Source organism: Pinus tabuliformis, chromosome 2_2 (genome assembly GCF_031772625.1).
Source record: "Pinus tabuliformis cultivar Carrire ecotype Pingquan chromosome 2_2, CPIR1, whole genome shotgun sequence".
Lineage (NCBI taxonomy): Eukaryota > Viridiplantae > Streptophyta > Pinopsida > Pinales > Pinaceae > Pinus > Pinus tabuliformis.
The window spans coordinates 1,003,719,741-1,003,733,606 of record NC_142300.1 but is presented as its reverse complement, the minus strand read 5'-3'; the positions used below and the strand labels follow the sequence as shown (position 1 = coordinate 1,003,733,606).

The 13,866-nt window shown below is 39.3% G+C and overlaps 2 pseudogenes across 1 annotated transcript; both read right to left on the bottom strand.

Annotated features, from left to right (window-relative positions):
- Nucleotides 1-1,797: 1,797 nt before the first annotated feature.
- LOC149196767 (aspartokinase 1, chloroplastic pseudogene) lies at nt 1,798-3,335 on the bottom strand (annotated as a pseudogene). The gene is made up of 3 exons (XR_016255147.1): nt 3,296-3,335; nt 2,060-2,975; nt 1,798-2,015 (listed from the first exon to the last, which is right to left on the bottom strand). The product of XR_016255147.1 is annotated as an aspartokinase 1, chloroplastic pseudogene (transcript).
- Nucleotides 3,336-3,343: 8 nt separating this feature from the next.
- On the bottom strand, nt 3,344-4,560 carry LOC149196766 (putative zinc finger CCHC domain-containing protein At4g19190 pseudogene; annotated as a pseudogene).
- Nucleotides 4,561-13,866: the final 9,306 nt, after the last annotated feature.

The following is a 13,866-nucleotide window of genomic DNA, read 5'->3' as shown; positions in this document are numbered from 1 at the left end:
ATCTTACTATGTGATGAAATGTGTCAATGTCTAACATAGCAAGAAGTTGTTGACTTAGTGGTCGTTAATGAATGCCCCTAGCCAACACAAGAGCTCCCACCATTGATTCCAATGGGAGTCAGGATGCCTAACACATCTTTGTAGGTACGAATAAATTTGTTGTGGTCGAGTCACCTACAAGATCCAACGAACAAGGGATATTAATGTACTCCCATTGTTCATTGGCAAGAGTACTTGCCATTAAGGCATGCAAGCCTCTAGGTGTTTTTTCAATGATACATAGACTCTAGGACTTTGACTCAGGGTTTTATTGGCGAAAATGAAGGGGAATGGTAATGACAAGGAAAATGGCGATAAGGGGAATGGAAATGCATGAACTTTTGCTGTGAAAAATGGATATGGAAAGGTCATGCTTACAATTGGTGGAATTCAAAATCTTTTTCAGAAAGGAAGGTGGAAGGTAGTGGTTGTGGAGATGGATTTGTCATCAGAATTTTTCATGAATCTAGTCTTTGGAAGACTAATTGTCATCACACTCAATCTCCTTAATGATCACTTTGTTATCCTGTAACCTGTAAAAAAAACTTGGCAGAAAGAAAACATAAGTTTGTTCAAGAAGAATTGCGCATTTCCTTCATGATTCTTACGCAAAAATTTCATACCAAATAAAACAGATTTAAGAGAAATCAAAGTGGTGAAAGTAACTCAATTCATGATATCAATTTCAATCCATTCTTAAAAACAACCATGAGAAATAATACTCCCTCTTTGTTAGATAATGCTTGTGCTTGGCAATTCTGTCCTGCATATTAGTGCATCATAAAGCATAGAACAGAAAGATGTGATGGGTTAATGCCAACTTAAAGTTATCAGAAATAATTATCATCTCCAATCGATTTTCGAAATGTGTTTCCAAGTATCCTATTTTTTTATTTTCAAATCTCTGTGAATTTTGTGAATTTTTTTATTTTTTTATTTTTTTGTATTATTATTATTTTTATTTTTTATTTTTTTTTTTAATTTTGTTTTTTTTTTAAACAACAAATTTTAAAAAGAAAATATTAAAAGTAATAAGTAAATTTTTTTTTTTTTTTATGTTGATTTTATTTAGATTTTTCTTTAAACAATAAATTAAAAACATAAAATTTTTAATTTATTATTTAAGTTGAAATTTTTTTAAAATCAACAAAATTTTATTTATGAAAACCTAAAAAAATAAACTATTTTTTTTTAAATTAAAAATAAAAATAAAATAGGAAAATCCTTTTTTTTTTATAATTAAAAATAAAAATAAAATAAAAATTATTTTGTGTTGTTTTGATTTTTTTTTTGTTATCCAAAATATTAAATAAATCAACACAAAATATTTTTTATTTAAAAAAAAAACAACACACAAAATATTTTTTATTTTATTTTTTTTAAATAACAAATTAAAAACAATTGTTTTTAATTTATTATTTATGTTGATTTTCTTTATTTATTTAGATTTGTTTAAATAACAAATTAAAAAACATAAATTTGTTAATTCGTTATTTAAGTTGAGATTTTTTTAAAGTTGAAAATCAACAATTTTTTTATTAAAACCTAATAAGGAAAACCTCTAAAAATAAAGTATAACTAAAAAATAATGGGAATCTAAATAGGCATATATCGTATGCCTGGGTCTGCAAAAGTGATTGTCACATCTGGTTTCACCTGGGCAGATTGAAGAAGTGGAGGCATCATGACATCCATGGAAGGAAGGAAATCTAGTCCCAGCATTCAACAACAACTTTTTCAAGCTCTTCTACCATTCGGTCCAGCTCCTACTTGATGAGTTCTCTTTCCCACAGCTTCGATGGGTCTAATGTGAGGGAAATACTGACTTCACTAGTAGCAACAACATCAACTGATATACCTAATTCTTCAAAAATAGTGAAAACCCTCGCCAGGAACCCATATTGACCTAGCATGCGTGTGCTTACAATATCAAGCATTGTAACATTTCGTTTCAACACTATACTAGTCAGCACTGCCTTCATTGCATCCGCACAAGCAAAAAGTCAGGTATGTATTTTACTTTGCTCATATCCCTTGTTCTCGTAATAAGTGTGCCTGGAGCTTGGGGTTATAATCATTCTTTACTCTAACAGGAATGTCACCCTCTCTTGCAGGCCACATTGATTGTGGATGCAAACCCTGAGCACCAAAATAAGCACGCTCTGCAGCTTCATCAAAGGTCAAATATGACACAGGTTCTGCATGTTTGGATCACATGTCAGTACCCCATCCACATCCTTCCATACCTGAATCTCTCCCAGGCCTAAGGCCTTACCAATAGCTATTGCAGTCAGGTCACTTCCACCCCTACCCAAGGTAGTCACAGCATTGGTCTTCCAACCCTTCCCAAGGAATCCAGTCACAATGGGAATTGCTGGATCCTTTTGCCAGTCACTACGATACGTTGCCTCCAAAATATCAGCACTTGTGAACTCATCAGTGGTGATAAATCCAATATCGAAGGCATCATACTGTCGTGCTTTCACTCTAATCTTATTCTTATTTAGATATGCAGCAAATATCCTTGTTGACAAGCGCTCCCCAAATGAAACTAGGCAATTTTTTTTTTGTACGAGGCATTAACTCTTTCATCAGGGCAATTCCAGTTAGAAGTTGCTCACACTCCTGCAATAGCTCTGAAATAATTGACTCATCGGTTCCAAGCTCCTTGACAGTTCTTAAATGTAGCTCCTTTATGAAGTCTAACTCCTTAATTTTTAGGAACCATTGCTCCCCAGCCTGGAGGAGGTTATTAGTGCTCTTCCCCATTGCAAATAAAACCACAAGGGGTCTTTCTTGATCGAAGCTGAGAACGAGATCTGCAACTTCCTTCATTCTCTCAACTGACGCCACAGAAGAACCGCCAAATTTCATCACACAAGTAAACTCTGGCTCACCGCTCTTATTCTGAACATTTTCAGAATAAACAATTGTTGCTGCTCATGCAATCCATGGAAATAAATGGGCATCCATTGCAAGGATTCTACAGGGGAGAACTGATAATGCAACAAACAGTTTAAACTGTCCGCAGTTTTGTATGCATCCGCTAAACTTAATCAGAGAAAAATCCTCCAAATTTATTATTTCCTACAGTCTCTCCAGGATCTCGGCTAGAATCGGAAGATTTGCTGGGATTTGTTGAGCACTAAGATTCTCAACAATTATCTCTTCGACCTTGACTAAGCAAATTACATGTGTTTTGGTTGCGGAACTACTACAGCATAAAAATCTGGCTTCATAATCATCTAGAGCAAACAGCTCCGAAATTTGGGCCAACTATGGCAGTGAAATAGCATCGTTGCACTTACTCTAAATCTGAAGTCAAAGATATGCTAGGGTCAGAATTGTGTTGCTTCCGTTTCTTATGCCGATGATCAGAGTCTGAGCTTGCCGATGTGAAAGAAACAGAATGGTGTTGCTTCCTTTTCCTTTGTTTCTTTCTGGATTTTTTTCTTCCTCTATCACTATGTCTTCTCTTTGTTCGAGATGACTGACTTCTATGATGATCATTACTACTTGTTTCAGACTCTGTTCCGTGTGACTTCTTGTGCTTGCTTTTTTCTTTCTGGATTTGTTTTTCCTCAACTTATCTTTTGAGAAACTGGTCAATAGTTTTGGAATGTCAGGTCCTTCATTTAAAAATCCTCCATACTCGCCAAAAATGTCTTTTGGAATTATTTGTTGGTTTGGATCATCTAACTTGAATCCACCACGGGGAGGGCTTATACCTCCTGGCTGTTGCTTAAGCTCCCACTTTATGGGCTCATCAGAGGTTGTATGTGCCTTGAGTGTTGTCAAAGGATCATCCCTCTTCAACCGACTTTCCTCATTGGGCATTATTGCATCCTTCAATGGGCACTCTCGATCACCACTTTGGTGGCCATATGTACCACATCGTAAGCATTTCACATTCCGGATCTCAACTCCAAAGGTGCATTCTTTAACACTTCAAATTCCTCTTCGGTTGGTAGAGTCCTGCCATACAGATCTTTTGGCCGTGGTTTCTTCTTTTCTTCAACTACTGAACCCTTATCAACTGTATATCCATTCCCTTGAGTATTTGAAGCACTAGCATAGGAATCTTGCTATTCACTACTAATACCAAGTTTCCTTCTCTCATCTTCAAGTTCAGCAGCCTTTGCACTTTCAGCATTGTAGCCAGGAGGGCGCATGTACATAAAGCTCACAACTTTCATCATCTCCACCTTCTCTTTCTCTTTTTTTCCGAAATGGCAGCAGTCTGACGAAAGAATTCCTGTTCCTGAGAAAACTTGCGAGCAACTTCTTCGGCTCTGCGCTGTTTTTCGGCATCGGTCTGCTCGGCGATCCATTTGCGCTTCTGATTTGGGTAAGAGAGAGGATGCCATGGCTTCTGATTCAGGTATGAATGACTCCATGCTGTCCCTGCTTTGGAGGAGTAATCCACTTCGCCTTTGGCTATTCGCTTGCTCAGTCTCAACCCTCCTTCCTCTTCTCCATCCATGGTTACCAATGTCACAGCTCTTCTCTACAACTCATGTAGACGAAGTCCGGAAAGAGGTGTAGATGATGAAAAACAACAATGGTAATCCTATAAAAAAAAATGGTTAGTTGTTAAAATATTTTTTTTTAAATGATTTTTTTATTATATTTCTTTTATGTTGTTTTTATTAAATGTTTTGCATGTTTTTTATATTTTTTTAAATATCTAAAAACAAAAAAAATGGTTATTTTTTTTATAGTTTTTTTAAATATCTAAAAAAACAACAAACAAACAAACAAAAAAAAATGGTTAATTTTTTTATTTTTTATTTTTTATTAATGTTTTGCATTTTTTTTTAAATATCTAAAAAACAAAAACAAAATAAAAAAAATGGTTAGTTTTTTTTTTATTTATTTTTTTAATAATAATATGTGTATATTTGATACATATATTATTATTATTTTGTGGATTTTTTTTTATTTTTTTTTTAATCTAAAACTAAAAACTAAAACTTTTTACTTTTTTTTTTTAAATCTAAACCTAAAAAATTAAATTTCATCTAAAAAAAAATTTAAAGATGTTTTTTTTCCATTCACAAAATTCTTTATTATCTTTTTGCAAATTGGTTCTCCAGCAAGAGTATTTTTATTTGAACAAAATCAATAGATTTTCTGATCTTCCTGATCGCATGAAGCGTAGGAAGAGAGCATACTAATCGCTTGATTCGTTTTTATTTATGCAGGGGGGTGTTTTTGAAAAGACTAAATTTAAAACTAGCTAAACACTAAAACATCAAAAAACTCAAACTTAAACTCCTTTGTGAAGATCCTGTTGTCACCAGGTCTCACAAGTTATTTTGTCTAAAGAAAAATACTAGTACTAAATTAAATTTCTAATGCCTAATCCCTTAGCACCATCCCCGGCAACGGCGCCAAAATGTTGGGCAATTTATTGGGCTTAAATTGCTGCATTAAATTATCAACCAGGGAAACTCGTAAGCTTGTGATGATGCCAGCAAAATATATGCAGGAGTAGGAAACTAACTCTATGTCTAGCTAAATTATTTACGATTCAATATAATATGCAAGGGAAGAGGCTCCTAACTAAGGAGGTCCTGGTTGTCCTTCCCTACAGTATCATAGAGAAATCATTGATTACATGAAACTAAAAACTTGAAATGAAGACAAGAGAATGAACTTAATTATTGTTTAGATTCAAGTAGAGAGAGAGACTAACTTAGTCTCTTGATTGTCCTCTCATGTACTAATCCAAACTAAACTAAGAGTCATTCATAAGCATAAGAAATGAAATAACTTGAAACATAAAAGCAAAAGGATGAATTTCAATTATCATGTGAATCAAATGGAGAGAGAGCCTAACTTAGACTCTTGGTTATCTCCTCATATGATACTTGAAACATAAAAGCAAAAGAATGAATTTCAATTATCATGCAAATCAAATAGAGAGACAGAGCCTAACTTAGACCCTTGGTTGTTCTCTCATATGCTGATAAGATTCTAATTTAAAACTCATTCATCAATCACAAACAAATCCTCAAACATCTAAGCAATTAAATGAAATAAGATCTAATATGAAATAACATGTTCCTTTGATCCTTCTAGAGTGAGCTCAATTCTCCTAAGAACAAAGTGACAATCTATTCCATATACTACATTAAGGCAACTTATATCTAAAACTACATAATGGAAATATATGTACAACTTATATCTAAAACTACATAGTGGAAATATATGAAAAATGAAGCTTTATTCTATGCCATCATAAGTTGGATACAATGCTCCAAGAGTCCTCCCCTTGGAATGGAGGAGGTACTCCTATTTATACAATGAGATGAGATAACAAACTCATAATGATGATCCACTAATCTCTCTTTTAGTTCCATACATTTCTCAACCATCTAGACACATAACCCTATCCTCCATGATTTCCTCCATGAAGTCCATGATCTTCTCCATGAGACCATGATCTTTTCCATGAGGCTTATCTTATCAAATTCGAATTTGATCATTCAAGGCCACATAAAGATGCCCTGGAAGCTTCCTTTGTACCTACACATGTCAACAAACTCATTCTAATTGTTAGGTATAAGTATAAGCATATTATTTTCTAAAGTTTAGCCATAAATTCACTTAAAAATGTTAAGAATTAATAAACTTTGGAAAAGCATAGTTATAACCCAATAATGAGGTAAATGTAATGATGTGGAGGTGGAATGGAGGTGCCATGAAGGTAAAATGTGAAGATATTGGTGAATAATGGAGTGAAAATAGGGACTATTTTGAGGCCCAACACTCTGCAAGTGCCAAATCTCTGCTTGTGCCTGCTATCGCTGTGGGGTCCTTTCCCTTACAGGGGAGCCGGGAAATCCTATGGATGAGATCTGCCGTGAGGGGAATAGGCTCTTCCAACCATAAGTACCCATCATGCACTAGGAATAGTAGTTGCTTAATGACGAAAATAGTGATGGGCACATGGTGAAAGTGTGGAATCCATAGTAGATGAAGTATTCAGGCCTTCTCCACACCGCGCAGCCATTTTCATGTCTCTAGTGTTGTGACTAACCCCTCCGTACTTTTCTTCATGAGGTTCTCTCTCTCCAAGTGTTGGAACTTCTCGCTGTCTGTGAGGTCCCAATCCTCAAACTTCATTGTGGGTATGTGACCCAGGTGCGAGCCCTAAAACATAATTCGATCGAGGAGGAGCGGGGTCTGGAGTGCGCTTTTAGTGGCATCCAAATCCTTGGGTATCTTGGCTTTCCATTTTCGTAGGGGAATGTACTCGGGCAATTTTGTTGTAGTGCACACCGACTGGATGTTCTCTTCCATGTCTTCTGCTACTTCTATCTCATCGAAAAGAGCCTGTAGGTCCTCCTCCTCATCATTTGTCTCAATGGTGACAGCCTTGCCCTTTTCTTCCAATGAAAGTTTACCGAACTGCAGATTCCTTGGGGACATGCGAACTAGTCCCACTGCCTGCTTATCTTTCTTGGGCCTCGGTGTTCGAGGTGATTTCAGGATTTCCGGCGCGACCCTAGTGTCTTTGGGAACATCATGCACTGTGGGGTTCTTCTCAGCCTTGTCGGCGGTTCCTTCTGAATACCCCAAACCTCTCCTAGTAGTCGTCATCCTGTTTGAGCTGTTTGTGGTTGTTCACGAACTTTAGGGCTCAAATCTTGCTTGACGTGTAACACTCTGTGCTCTAATGAACTGCTCAAATCTCAAATGAACAAGTGTTGTCTTGTGGTTAGCCCTTGAAGTTTTATAATGCCTTTTGAATTCAAATCCGACCGTTCCCCCCAATTCTGGGTCATCAATGCTTTCTTGGTGGCAGATTGCCCCAAATCTAGCCCTTAATTCGTGTCTTAAATGCCTGCCACCCACTCCCTTTTGCCTTAAATTGGAAATCTCTTCATGAATAGTGACACAAACGGTTACTTCCCATCCTACCCACACGGCGGCGTAGCCCCCCGTGCACAAGCGCGAACCTTGTGCCATGCTAATTTTGTGTGCACATCCCTCATCGCACAGTTGCCAAACAGACTCTTTTAGAGTCCCGCACTCTCTTTCAACTGTCTGGAGCGCTGAGACTGTGCTCCCTACGACTATTCAGGTGGTCGCACCACCTTTGCGAGACTTCAACTCACCTTCTATTATAGTCCATGGAAACTCCTTAATTCACTGCGCAACCGACTATGCCGCGCATTCTACTATATGTAGTGCGCTCCCCTGGTTACTACGTTTGGTGAGGTGCAGTCGTAGCCATGGAAACAGAGTCATAAACTCTCAGTAACAATACTCTAATGTAGTGGTATGGTCATCCGTATCTTGCTTTGACATCCTTGGTTTATCGATAAGACATACTTGAATGATCTGGTTTTCCAGCCTTTTGATTTCAGTGTCCATCCACATGCTTTTCTTCCTCAATCGTACCCGGTCCTTTTCAAGTTCGCAAAATCTAAGGTTCCCTCACCGGATGGCTTCCTGAATCCTTATATGTTCAACCTCACGTAGATGTGTGATTTCTTCCTCCTAGTCATCGCGCACTGTCACTACTGCGGGGTCCAGTACGTGCAGATTCCTTTTTGTATTTTCTTCAGTAATTACGGTCTCCACTCTGTTCTACACCTTTGGAATCATCTCTGCATTCAGGGTTTTTCACATGGTCCTGTAGGCCCATCGAACTGCTAGCACGCGCAGGTCCCAATCATTTCATCTCACCTGGTGAACCTTGTTCAGTACTCCACACACCCTATCGAAGGCTTCGTCGTGGAGAATTGGTAGTGCGCGTCGCCTTTCCTGCTGCTATGGTTTATTCTGATTCTCTATTCTAGGGGTGGTGTGTGCTTGTGTGGACTGTATAGCATATGTCTGTACCCATTGGGAAAGGTGGGCACGCAAGTTGTTTTGGCCCTTCTAATTGAATTTCATTCGGAGCGGCGTTTTCCAAAATGTAGGCACATCGTCCTTTTGCATCCACGCCAATTCTCCAAATTTTCTTGATGCATACCCCACCATCATGTGGGTGTCGCGCAGTGCCCACTTTAGTGCATCAAATCACTGCTCTTCTGGAACTGTGCTTTCAAATTTTCTCAGGAATTCATCCATGCTGACAATCCATCATATGTCGGCAGCTCCATTGCCTCTATTTTCATGCAACACAATGATCTAATCATCATGTTGCAATTCAGCGTTGTTACCTCGTGCAACCGATTCTGCCATCGCTCTATCTCTTCATTTGAATCCGAAGAGCAGGAGCTTTCGTGCTCCCATGAAATCCTTCCATCTGTAGTCAGATTCACCCCATCCTCTTCTTGCATAGTTATCTTGTAAATACAGTCGAGATCATCATCATTGTCGTCGTCGCGCACTGGTTCAATGTATCGTGCTCCTTTGGCTAGGTCTAGTGGTACTATTACGCGTAGTGACTTTTTCTCAAAGATCATTTTGCGCTTCTTCAAATTTATGACTCCGTTCATATATGTAGCCCAGTCTATTCCCAGTAGCACGGGATAGGGATTACTGTCATCGACAATCTTTATCACTTCAAAATCCACCTGCGCGCTCGCACCTTCAAATTTGATTGTTACCCCTTGTAATCTTCCCATGGGCAAAATCTTCTGTTTGTTCGCCATTCGTAACTGAATAGCGGACCGTTGTAATTCGAGTCTGCCCATGTGTTCCCATGTTTGCTTTGGTAGTACATTCGCATCCGAACCTAGATCCAGGATTACCTGATCCATTTCGTACTCATTTATTATTTGCGCAGTCAACCTCATTTCCCTTCCTATGTGCAATGCATGCTTTCCAAGTTTCCAGACCACGCATAGTTCTCCTGACCCTGCACACCTAGTGATAAGTTCCTCTAGTCCTTTGAATACCTTGCTGTCATGCAGAAGTTTCATGCATGTCTCCAAAAAGGTAGTGAGAATTGAAGGATCCATACCTGGTTCTAGTTGATCCTTACTACCTGAAGTGGAGGCCTCTGTGAAGCTCTTCTTAGCTTTCATGAATGTCTCCTTCGCGCGTTCTAAATCAAACTTGGGTTCCTTTGTAGGAGCCTTACGAACCCATGCACTTTATTTTGGTTGCTTCCCTTTATCATCTCCCATGGTCATACCACTCCTAAGCATCATGTTTACATTCGGGTCTTCTTCGCATGGCTCAGACCTCATCATTTGTAAATTCTGGGTCAGAGCAGGCTAGAGTACCCCCTTTTTATGCATCCTCACTATCAGTGAAGGGCAGTCTTCTGCCTCACGAACAAACTGAGTACAGTACCGACATGATATTCTTGTCGGGTTTGTACAATCGCAGGTATAGTGCCCTGGCCCTCTATAATTGTAACAAATTAGTTGTCTACGACCCCTTCCTGGCCCCATTCTGCCTCGACCCTGACCGCGCCCTTAAATCCTATCTCATGCCGTCCCTGCATTTGGGTCAAGGGCTCACGTTTTGGTCTGCACCCTGTAGACAGGAGTCTGATCCATCATTAGTTCATATATTTGGTAGGTGCGTTCATCATGGCCTACCGACCTGCAGAAATTACAAAACAATTGTTGGGACGTCTACGTATACTTCTGCAACATATGAAAATTAGCCGTGGTGTGTTTCCTCCTATCTGGCAGATCACGCACCATAATGCAGACACCGTGTTCAGCACTGCCTGTGCCTTTGGTCTTAACGGCATTGGCCCCCCTCCTACCAAGTAGTTCACAAATACTAGAGAGTGGTCCTTGTCGTGCCCTTTGCCTTTGCATTTTATGCACCGTAATTCCTCGCGGACCTCTGGCTGAGGTGTCCAGTCTTGTTTCAAACTTTGCATTTCTAGACACATATTCTGCAGTTGCGCGTGGATTTGTTGGACTCCCAACCCAGGGTCTTGTATAGGGGTCTCATGCAATCTCATTGCCATCTCCAACGCTTCAACCTAGGTGGAAAGTTTTTGTTGTGACAGCATCATCCTTAAGTGTGGTGTAAATGAGGCCATAAACCATGTGTGATGTTGTGCATCTATTAACATCATATTGGCTTCACAGATCGTACTCTTCATCCTTTGGTCCAAATCTCAGGGGGTCTCACCCGAGAGCATCACGGTCTCCTTAAACCCGAGTATTGATTGTGTTTTTTATTTTGGCCTGCTAAATTCCCTGTTCAGCGCAGCCTGGATTTCTGCAATTCCTGTGTTCGGGTGGTCATTAGAATGCTTGATACACCACGTTAATGCACGATCCCGCAACACGCTCACTAGCGTAGCCTTTTTAATATTGTCATCCACAACGCCTTGTGCTTCCCATATTGCTCTTACCACGAACCAGAATTGGTCGGATCTTCATTCCCTACTCCTATGAACACCGATAGTTTGATCTCACTTGCTATACTGAACTGTGGTGGTGGCGGAAGTGGGGTAGGTGGAGATGGAGGTGAGGAGGGTGAGATGGGTGGCAATGTGGGTGGGGGTGGTAAATGTGGAATGCGTTGCCTTATCAGACTAACCGCGCTTCTTGGGGAAACTTTCACGAGCTCTTCCTCGCTTTCCTGCAAGGGTGAAATTAAGGGATTGTTTTCCAACTCTTCACTACTTCCGCTTCTGTAGATCTTCCTGCTTCACGTAGTTCCAAACATTAATTTGTTTGTATAACTTATTTTTCACACAATAGCATATTAATCCAAGTGTTCAAAGATTTAATATACTTACCTCGCAGTCCCTTGAGAAAACATCATTCCGCCTCACTGTAGCTGACGTGCGTGTCAACCGCGAACTCAGTGATAAATCCTTCTATTTTTTGGTCAAGACAATGGTCCATAGCTCGCACTATCTTATCTCATGATGCTTCTAGTTTGCGCACTAATTCCGGAGTCCACACTAAGGGTTTTTTGATCCTACACTTTCCTTGGATGTCTGCTAACTTCGCGATCCACTCATACAGCTCAAAAGGAAAGGACGCAAAGAAAATTTTGTGGATTTCCGTATACAATTAGCGCTCCAACCACTGTTCCTTATATACTCGCGGATTTTTATTCTCTTGCGCCGCAAACTCGTGAATCTTCTTGTTCAACCACTCTTTAATTTCTTTCTTTGTTGGATTCCAGTGGCACGACATCAGACATCCTTTATGCAGATCCCAGTCCTGGCAACGGAACCATTTGTTGGCTTATATGGGCCTGAACCAGGTTCAGAGGTGATTTAGCCAAGAAAATCCCGATACTACTGGCCCTTTCGATAACAGTCCGTGGAGCGTGGACTGATTTCTCACCTGAAGTAGTATGGGAGGGTGCTAGAACCAGGTTTCCACACCCTGGGGATGTCTGATGCGCTTCTGGAGGTCTACGGTTTGACCCTGTGCGCACGTGATGTTGTTTCTGCGCAACCCTACTCGGGGCGCAACCCATATAATACCCAAGTTCCTTACTATTTAATATGTTATTACTTGATTACTTAACTTGTGGGTGTAAGATTAATGGTTATTACAACATATTCAGCAATCATATCAGTGTGTGCGATAAATAAACCAATATAACCATAAAGAAGGCAATGTACAACAAATACCAAGAAATAAGAATCAACTTCTCTTTATTAATCTTCAATCCTGATTACAGCCTCGACACTACCCTGCGCACTTAGTTGCAAGGGTCCGCACACTCAATTGCGGACTCTACTAGGCCTCTGCGCACTCAGCTGTAGAGCCTCTTCCTACTACTACAACCCAATATGCTTAGAATCCTACTCTAAGCTCGAACCATTCATATTCTTCTCTCTAATTCCTTTGCTATCTTTACAACTTAGAGCCTCACTCTATTTATACAATCCCATGGTCCGCAGACCATGGGTAGGCTGACATGACTTTACATTACATTACATTACTTTAGGGCAAACAACCCTATGACTTAATCTCTACCTCGCGTTCCGCGCCCGCAATTCGCAAAGTCTTACAAAACCTTTATCTAAAACTTGGGCTTTGAGCTCCAAAACATGTTATGGAGGGATTGCATGCACAACACCCTCCATCCACTTCATATTCACTATCTATTCATCATTCATCCATCACATTTCATTCTTCAAAAAACAAAAAAAAACAAAGAGAGCATCCTCTCCATTTTCATGAAATTTCCATTTGCAGGTCAGCAAGAAGGACGGTCAAAGAGCAAAGGAGGATCACAAAGAGACCATTGTCACTCACATTTTTATTTTACCACTCATTACCATTCATTCCTCCACCATTTCTGTCATTTTTTCCACTCCTTTACTTCAGTTTACAAAGGGACTATGTTTTCTAAAGAATGATCCTTAAGGAATCATAGTGACCCAGAAATCCTACAGAAGGCAGTCCTAAGGCAAATAAATGGTGGAACAAGGTAGAAAAATGTTGATAAGGGTGTGGAAGACCTTGCCAAACTAAAAAAATAATCAAGAACCATCTTGAATAAGGGAAAGAAAGCAAGCTAATGGTCTCAAGAAACAATTATTTTTCTTTGAACAAATATGTTTTTGGGCTTGTCCTTGCAAATCTTACAACCAATATTCTTAATGCACAAGAGAGAGGCCACCAGGGCCATGGATGAGGTACAATGAGGTCACCAAGTTGCCTAGAGGATGAGCAACACTTTCAGCAGGGGGGTATGATAGGTCTCCAAATTAGACATAAATTAAGGCCCATGCCTCTAATTTAAAACATAAATTAAGGCCTATGACCATCCCTCAGCAAATTAAACCTCTATTTTGGCATTAGATAATTTATTTTTAACTTTAATATATTCATTAGGAAGGTTTATGAATAACTGAATATTTGTGCCTAATATTATTTATTTTTTGTGGATTATTATGAGAATGTTGGGAAAATTATGAAG